The sequence below is a fragment of the Babylonia areolata genome, chromosome 4, assembly GCF_041734735.1.
Source record: "Babylonia areolata isolate BAREFJ2019XMU chromosome 4, ASM4173473v1, whole genome shotgun sequence".
In the NCBI taxonomy this organism is placed as follows: Eukaryota; Metazoa; Mollusca; class Gastropoda; order Neogastropoda; family Buccinidae; genus Babylonia; species Babylonia areolata.
In genome coordinates, this window is record NC_134879.1 from 812,848 (window position 1) to 821,706 (window position 8,859).

The following is an 8,859-nucleotide window of genomic DNA, read 5'->3' on the forward strand; positions in this document are numbered from 1 at the left end:
CTGTCTCTCTCTCTCTCTCTCTCTCTCTCTCTCTCTCTCTCTCTCTCTCTCTCTCTCTCTCTCTCTCTCTCATTTTCGTGTTCTTTCTTTCTTTTTTCTCTCTGTATTGGTCTTTGTCTGTCTGTCTGTCTGTCTGTCTGTCTGTCTGTCTGTCTCTCTCTCTCTCTCTCTCTCTCTCTCTCTCTCTCTCTCTCTTATTTTCGTGTTATTTCTTTTTTTCTTTCTGTATCGGTCTCTGTCTCTGTCTGTCTGTCTGTCTGTCTCTCATTTTTTGTGTAATTTCTTTCCTTTTTCTCTCTGTCTCTGTCTGTCTGTCTGTCTGTCTGTCTGTCTGTCTGTCTGTCTCTCTCTCTCTCTCTCTCTCTCTCTCTCATATTTTCGTGTTATTTCTTTTATCTCTCTGTATCGGTCTCTGTCTCTGACTCTCTCTCTCTCTGTTTGTCTGTATGTCTGTTCTGTCTGTCTGTTTGTCTGTCTGTCTGTGTCTGTGTCTGTCTGTCTGTCTGTCTCTCTCTCTCTCTCTCTCTTTCTCTCTCTTATTTTAGTGTTCTTTCTTTCTGGTTTTTTTTCTCTGTCTCTTTCTCTCTGTCTGTCTGTCTGTCTCTCTCTCTTATGTTCGTGTTATTTCTTTTTTCTCTGTGTATCGGTCTCTGTCTCTGTCTGTCTGTCTCTGTCTCTGTCTCTCTCTCTTATTTTCGTGTTATTTCTTTCTTTTATCTCTTTGTATCAGTCTATGTCTCTGTCTGTCTCTGTCTCTCTATCTCTCTTATTTTCGTGTTATTTCTTTCTTTTATCTCTCTGTATCGGTCTCTGTCTCTGTCTCTCTGTCTGTCTGTCTCTGTCTGTCTGTCTGTGTCGGTCTCTCTCTCTCTCTCTCTCTCTCTCTCTCTTTCCTGTTATTTCTTTCTTTTATCTCTCTGTCTCTGTCTCTGTCTCTGTCTCTCTCTCTTTTTTTTCCCTGTTATTTCTTTCTTTTATCTCTCTGTATCGGTCTGTCTCTGTCTCTCTGTCTCTCTGTCTGTGTCTGTCTGCCTGTCTGTCTGTCTGTCTCTCTCTTTCCTGTTATTTCTTTCTTTTATCTCTCTGTCTCTCTCTGTCTCTTATTTTCGTGTTATTTCTTTCTTTTATCTCTCTGTCTCTCTCTGTCTCTTATTTTCGTGTTATTTCTTTCTTTTATCTCTCTGTATCGGTCTCTGTCTCTGTCTCTCTGTCTCTGTTTCTCTCTATCATTCTCCGCTCGTCTCTCTCTCTCTGACGCTTTATGTTCCTCTCTGCCTCTCTATGTCTGTCTGTCTGAACCCCCCCCCCCCTTCCTCTCACCCTCCCTCCCCCACAACCACCATGATATATGATTATGATAGGATATAATATGATATAATACGACCTCAAATTCAACATCGGAATCAATAGCCAACAACGAAATTCAGGCAATGTGTACAACTCAAACAGCGATATAATATAATATAATATAATATAATACAATATAATACAATATAATAATAATAATAATAATGGTATTTATATAGCGCTGAATCTTGTGCAGAGACAAATCAAAGCACTTTCGCACCAGTCATTCACACGCATGCATAACTCTAAAACTGTAGAAACTAAAGACAAGGAAGAGGCAGGCAAGGGAGGCTATTTTGTGGAAGAGGTGGGTTTTAAGGCCAGACTTGAAAGAGGTGAGTGTGGAGACTTGACGAATATAATATAACATAACATAACATAACATACACACCACTCACTCACTCACTGACATGCACATCCAAACCAGTACTGTGCCATCACCTTCACCGTCTTTTGTTGATGTCTTCTCTAACGCCACGCCACTGCCATTGTCATGATCGTCGTTGTCGTCACTCCGATTTCTCGTTTCTATTTATCTCTCTCATTCTTCTCTTTGATTTGCTTTGGGAAAAGACCAGAAAACCAACTCCGATGATAAAAGAAATATTTTTTTGATAAAAAATAAAAAGGGGCACTTCCCACGATTTCTCACACATGTATCGCAATTGAGAGAAAACGTGGGAGGGCAACGACCACGATATCTCGCAATCCCACGATTTCTCCCAAAGTGAGCGACATAGTGAGAGGGGAACGCCCAAAGTGAGTGAGCGACATCGTGGGAACAACCAAAGTGAGCGACCTCATGGGAGGGGAACGCCCAAAGTGAACGACATCGTAAAGGGGAACGCCCAAAGTGAGCGACATCGTGGAGGGAAACGACCAAAGTGAACGACATTGTGGGAGGGGAACGCCCAAAGTGAGCGACATTGTGGGAGGGGAACGCCCAAAGTGAGCGACATCGTGGGAGGGGAACGCCCAAAGTGAGCGACATCGTGGGAGGGAAACGACCAAAGTGAGCGACATCGTGGGAGGGGAACGCCCAAAGTGAGCGACATCGTGGAGGGGAACGCCCAAAGTGAGCGACATTGTGGGAGGGGAACGACCAAAGTGAGCGACATTGTGGGAAGGGAACGACCAAAGTGAACGACATTGTGGGAAGGGAACGACCAAAGTGAGCGACATCGTGGAGGGGAACGACCAAAGTGAACGACATCGTGGAGGGGAACGACCAAAGTGAGCGACATCGTGGAGGGGAACGCCCAAAGTGAGCGACATTGTAGAGGGGAACGACCAAAGTGAGCGACATCGTGGAGGGGAACGCCCAAAGTGAGCGACATTGTAGAGGGGAACGACCAAAGTGAGCGACATTGTGGAGGGGAACGCCCAAAGTGAGCGACATTGTAGAGGGGAACGACCAAAGTGAGCGACATCGTGGAGGGGAACGCCCAAAATGTGCGACATTGTAGGAGGGGGGAACGACCAAAGTGAACGACATTGTGGAAGGGGAACGCCCAAAGTTATCGACATCGTGGGAGGGGAACGCCCAAAGTGAGCGACATTGTGGGAAGGGAACGCCCAAAGTGAGCGACATTGTGGGAAGGGAACGCCCAAAGTGAGCGACATTGTGGGAAGGGAACGCCCAAATTGAGCGACATTGTGGGAAGGGAACGCCCAAAGTGAGCGACATTGTAGGAAGGGAACGCCCAAAGTGAGCGACATTGTGGGAGGGGAACGCCCAAAGTGAGCGACATCGTGGGAGGGGAACGCCCAAAGTGAGCGACATCGTGGGAGGGGAACGCCCAAAGTGAACGACATCGTGGGAGGGGAACGCCCAAAGTGAACGACATCGTGGGAACAACCAAAGTGAGCGACATCGTGGGAGGGGAACGCCCAAAGTGAGCGACATCGTGGGAACAACCAAAGTGAGCGACATCGTGGGAGGGGAACGCCCAAAGTGAGCGACATCGTGGGAGGGGAACGACCAAAGTGAGCGACATTGTGGAGGGAAACGACCAAAGTGAGCGATATCGTGGGATGGAAACGACCAAAGTGAGCGACATCGTGGGAACAACCAAAGTGAACGACATCGTGGGAGGGGAACGCCCAAAGTGAGCGACATCGTGGGATTGCGAGAAATCGTGGGCTTACAGGGTGTGTGGGTGTGTTCTTTTTTTTTCTTTTTTTTTATAATGTAACTTTCTACTTCATTTTTAAGAAATAATTGTTGTTGTTTTTCCCACTCTGTTATGTATTTCTACTAACACCGCGCTTTTTTTTCTTTCTCTCTCTCTCTCTTTATTTTATGTGTGTGTGTGTGTGTGTGTGTGTGTGTGTGTGTGTGTGTGTGTGTGTGTGTGTGTGTGTGTGTGTCGTGTAGACCCTATTCAGGCCGGGAACTGGATGTAGAAAAAAGCACACTTATCTATTTTCCGCGAAATAAAGAATTTGTCTTGTCTTGTCTCTCGCTCTCTCTTCCCCCCCCCCCTCTCTCCCTCTCTCTCTCTCTCAGCTCCTCTTCCCGCGGTTCCATGACCACCAGAGCCATCGCGCTCGATTGAAGTCATTTCACAGATGTCCTCAGCCAATAAACCCGAAATCTTCAGGTTCACAGGGAATCCCTCTCCCGTCCACATTCACCCTCCAACTAACTGACTGTTGTGGGGCAGTCGCGTGCTGCCTAGGGCACACAGCCAGCTCAAATTGATGCTGATGAGTATGGGAGTCCGTAAAGAGAGTTAACTCACTCAGTACGGCCAGTCCTCTCTTCTCCTCTACACAGACCCCTCGGATGTCCAGTGGGTGTCTCTATGACCCAACCTTTAGCTTCCGTCGTCAGAATTGTGGTATTCTTTGTCAACATTCACCTCTTCAGTGTAAGAGCCTTCCGCTTGTAATATTTTGATGCTTGTAATTGGGGTGAAACGCTGTTAACGTCGTCTCTTTCGCCGTTCGTATGGAGAGAGTTAAACTTGACGATAGAATAGACCAAAGGCTGTTTACAATGTTAAGAAAATTGCCGTTTCATATGGAGTACGAATGCGTGCTTGTCTAAAAACAAAACCATCTTGCATTGAAAGAAGACAGTGAAGAAAGTGATACAACCAAGGTGGATTCGTCCTGGTTTAAATTGATGCTGAGCTGGGTAGTCCGTGATGAGAATGAGATGACTGGACGGTACAACAGAAGAAGACTTTTGTCATGTTACCATATCAATAAAGAATTGCCGTTTCATAATGATGGAGTATGTGAATGAGTGCCGCGTGTCTATATAAAAATCACCTTGCATTGAGAGGACACAGTGAAGAAGTGTCGGTTATTTTGTTTGTTTTGTTGTTGTTTTGTTTTGGGGTTGTTTGTGTGTTTGGGGTCTTGTTGTTGTTTTTTGTTTGTTTGTTTGGTTTGGGGTTTTTTTGTTTGTTTTTTTTTGTGGATTTTTTTTGGGGTGGGTGGGTGGGGGGGGGCTTGGGTGTTTGATATTTCGAGAACGAAACAGTGAGAACGCATGTTTTATACTAGGATTAACAAGAGTCTGTTTATCATTGGGTTCATATCTTAAGAACACAGTTTGATATACACAACGTGGACTGCACACTGCGCGCGCTATCTATCTATCTATTTGTTCATCTGTTTATCTGTTTACTTATCTATCTGTCCATATATCTATCTGTCTATCTATGTATGTACGCGATCTGTTTATCAAGACCTATTTGTCTACCTGTCTACCCATCTGTCTATCTATCTATCTACATATACGCGCGATCTATTTCTCTCTCTCTATCTATCTATCGATGTGTATGCCTGTCTACCTGTTTACCTACCTGTATGTCTATTTTTCTGTCTCTTCCCACCCACTCTGTTTTCTAACTTTCTCTCTCTCTCTCTCTCTCTTTCCATTTCTAAACGTAGGTATACATCCGTTTCTTGTTCGTTGCACTTTGCCTTCGATTTGAATCTATGCCCATTCTCACCCACACAGCCACCTGAGAGGGCGGGAGAGGGAGGGGGGGGGAGAGGGAGAGGGGAGAGACAGAGACAGACACAGAGAGAAACAGATGCCAGTTCATTTGCACTCTTGGAAGTTCGTTCCTCTCTGTAACTAGGTCACGTCGTGTCGATTGCAGATCCTTTGGCATCGATCAGACGGTGAAGTGGTGTGACTGAACAATCTCTACCACATTTCAACGTCCGCTTTTTTTTCTTGCTTTTTTTCTTTCTTTCTTCTTTCTTCCTTTCTTCTTCTTCTTCTTCTTCTTTTCTTCTTCTTCTTCTTGTCGTTGCTGTTGTTGTTTTTCTTTCATTCTGTTTTTTGTTTTTTTATCGATACCTGTGTTGAACCAGAAACTCTGTTTTGTGTTTCCGAGCTATTTTCCACCAGTTCAAAATGCCGAGTCTCAATCTCGCTGTACACGTGTTCCTTATCCCCGTCTCTATCTGTCTATCTGTCTGTCTCTCTCCCCTCACACACACACACACACACACACACACACACGCACGCACGCACACACACACACACACACACACACACACACACACACGCACGCACGCACGCACGCACGCACGCACGCACGCGCACACACACACACACACACACACGCACACACACACACACACACACACACACACACACACACACACACACACACACACACACACACGCAGAAGAGAGAGAGAGAGAGAGGCATTATCACGAGGTATAATATTGCACACGCTCGAATTACTACAACAATAACCCCGGATTTCGAGTGGCTAATCACATACCCATAACCAGTCACATTGATTAAAACTCATCTGATACGTTTCTGTTCCGTATGACCTTCTCATCTATGTTAGTTTTACATTTCTATAGAACAGAAAAATCGTGCTCATTTTGATCGAGGGCCCTTTGAAACTAAACATATGCAATGCAATTTTAAATCATTTCTGTTCTTCATGATTTTTAGACGGAGTTTAAGATAACGAAAACACAAATGAAATGAAATAATGTAAGATAAGGAAAACACAAATGAAATGAAATAATGTAAGATAAGGAAAACACAAATGAAATGAAATAATGTCAGATAAGGAAAACACAAATGAAATGAAATAATGTCAGATAAGGAAAACACAAATGAAATGAAATAATGTCAGATAAGGAAAACACAAATGAAATGAAATAATGTCAGATAAGGAAAACACAAATGAAATGAAATAATGTAAGATAAGGAAAACACAATTGAAATGAAATAATGTCAGATAAGGAAAACACAAATGAAATGAAATAATGTAAGATAAGGAAAACACAAAGGAAATGAAATAATGTAAGATAAGGAAAACACAAAGGAAATGAAATAATGTAAGATAAAACAAATTAAGATTAAAGTAAAATGAAATTCTATCAAATGAAAAACAGGGGGGGGGGGAGAGGGGGGGGGGGATTCCATGACATATTGCATGTGTAGTCGCTACTTGAATGTGTTTTCCCTGAAACAGAAGTTTGTGCTCATTTCAAATCATTTCTCTCTCTCTCTCTCTCTCTCTCTCTCTCTCTCTCTCTCTCTCTCTCTCTCTCTCTCTCTTTGTTGTTGTTTTGTTTTGTTTTCAAATTGAACATATGGCATCCACTTGAAGACAATGCCTTTGGGGAAGCTAGGGCAAGCTGTCAAGGCCGACCAGCCTAGACAGGCATCTAACCCCCCACCCCCACCCACCCATTTTTTTTTAAAGCAGATATGGTGTAGCGTATATGGATCAGTCCACACTCTTTGACACCTCCTTGAAACTGAAACTGAAAGTGAAACTGAACCTTGGAGAAGCAAGGTGAACAGCTGATCCAGTGCCGGATCGACGCGGAGCAGAGGAGGGGGCTGTTTAACTCACTCTGTACGGCCAGTCCTCTCTTCTCCTCTACACAGACCCCTCGGATGTCCAGTGGGTGTCTGAATGACCCAACCTTTAGCTTCCGTCGTCAGAATTGTGTTATTCTTTGTCAAAATTCACCTCTTCAGTATAAGAGCCTTCCTCTTGCAATATTTTGATGATGGTAATTGGGGTGAAACGCTGTTAACGTCGTCTCTTTCGCCGTTCGTATGGAGAGAGTTAAGATGAATCCTGCAACTCATCTTGTTCTTTTTCTCTTCATGGGGTAAAGTTTTGAAGTGTGAGTTGCAGGGAGGTCAGTGAACCGGCGACAACCTGTTTCTGACAAGGAGCAGCTTCCAAGAGGGATGGTGGGAAGGCCTCATCTGCACAAGCCCCCCCATGCTGAGATTGAAGTCACTTGCTGTCAGGACTGGATCACGCATTCTGTGCCACTTGATTGTAAACGTTGAGAGAGAGAGAGACAGAGATAGAGAGAAAGAAGGAGAGAAAGGGGGGAGAGACAGGGAGAGAGAGAGGGAGAGAGAGAGACAGACAGAGAGAGACAGAGGGAGAGAGAGAGGGAGGGAGAGAGGGAGAGAGAGAGGGGGAGAGAGAGACGGAGAGACAGAGAAAGGGGGGGAGAGAGAGACGGAGAGAGAGAGAGAGAGACAGAGAGGGAGAGAGAGAGGAAGAGAGAGAGACAGAAGGAGAGAGAGGGGGAGAGAGAGAGAGGGAGAGACAGAAGGAAAGAGAGAGGGGGAGAGAGGGAAAGAGAGAGAGGGGGAGAGAGAGGGACAGAGAGGGGGAGAGAGAGTGGAGAGAGAGAGAGGGAAAGAGAAAGGGAGGGAGGGAGAGAGGGAGAGAGAGAGGGGGAGAGAGAGGGAGAGGGAGAGTGGGAGAGAGAGGGGGGGAGAAAGGGAGAGAGAGATTGGGAAAGCTTAACTTTGTAAACAGAGTGTGAGAGAGAGAGTAATGTAAAGAGAAAGAAGGAGAAACACACACACACACACACACACACACACACACACACACACACACACACACACACACACACACACACACACACACACACACACACACACACACACACACACACAGAGCATTTTAAACAATGTGAGAGAGAGAGAGAGCATTGTAAACTCAGGGAGAGGGAGAAAGACACAGAGAGTCGGACAGACTGATAGACAGACAGAGATACAGAGAAAGACGGAGACAGAGACATGGAGAGAGAGAGAGAAAGGGGGAGGGGAACGTTTTGGTTCGAGGTGAACCAGCATTTCTTTTTCTCACTGTTATTAATGCTCTCTCTCTCCCTCTCCCTCTCTTTCCCTCTCTCTCCCTCTCTCTCTCCCTCTCTCTCCCTCTCCCTCTCTCTCCCTCTCTCTCTCTCTCCCTCTCCCTCATTCCCTCTCCCTCCCTCTCTCTCCCTCTCTCCCTCCCTCTCTCTCCCTCTCCCTCTTTCTCTCCCTCTCTTTTCTTCCCTCTCTCTCTCCCTCTCTCTCTCTCTCTCCCTCTCCCTCCCTCTCCCTCTCACTCCCTCTCTCCCTCTCCCTCCCTCTCTCTCCCTCTCCCTCTCCCTCTTCCTCTCTCTCTCCCTCTCTTTCTCACTCTTCTCTGTCTCTCTCTCTCTCTCTCTCTCGAGACCACATTCAGCTCAGCTGGCTGGGTGTCACA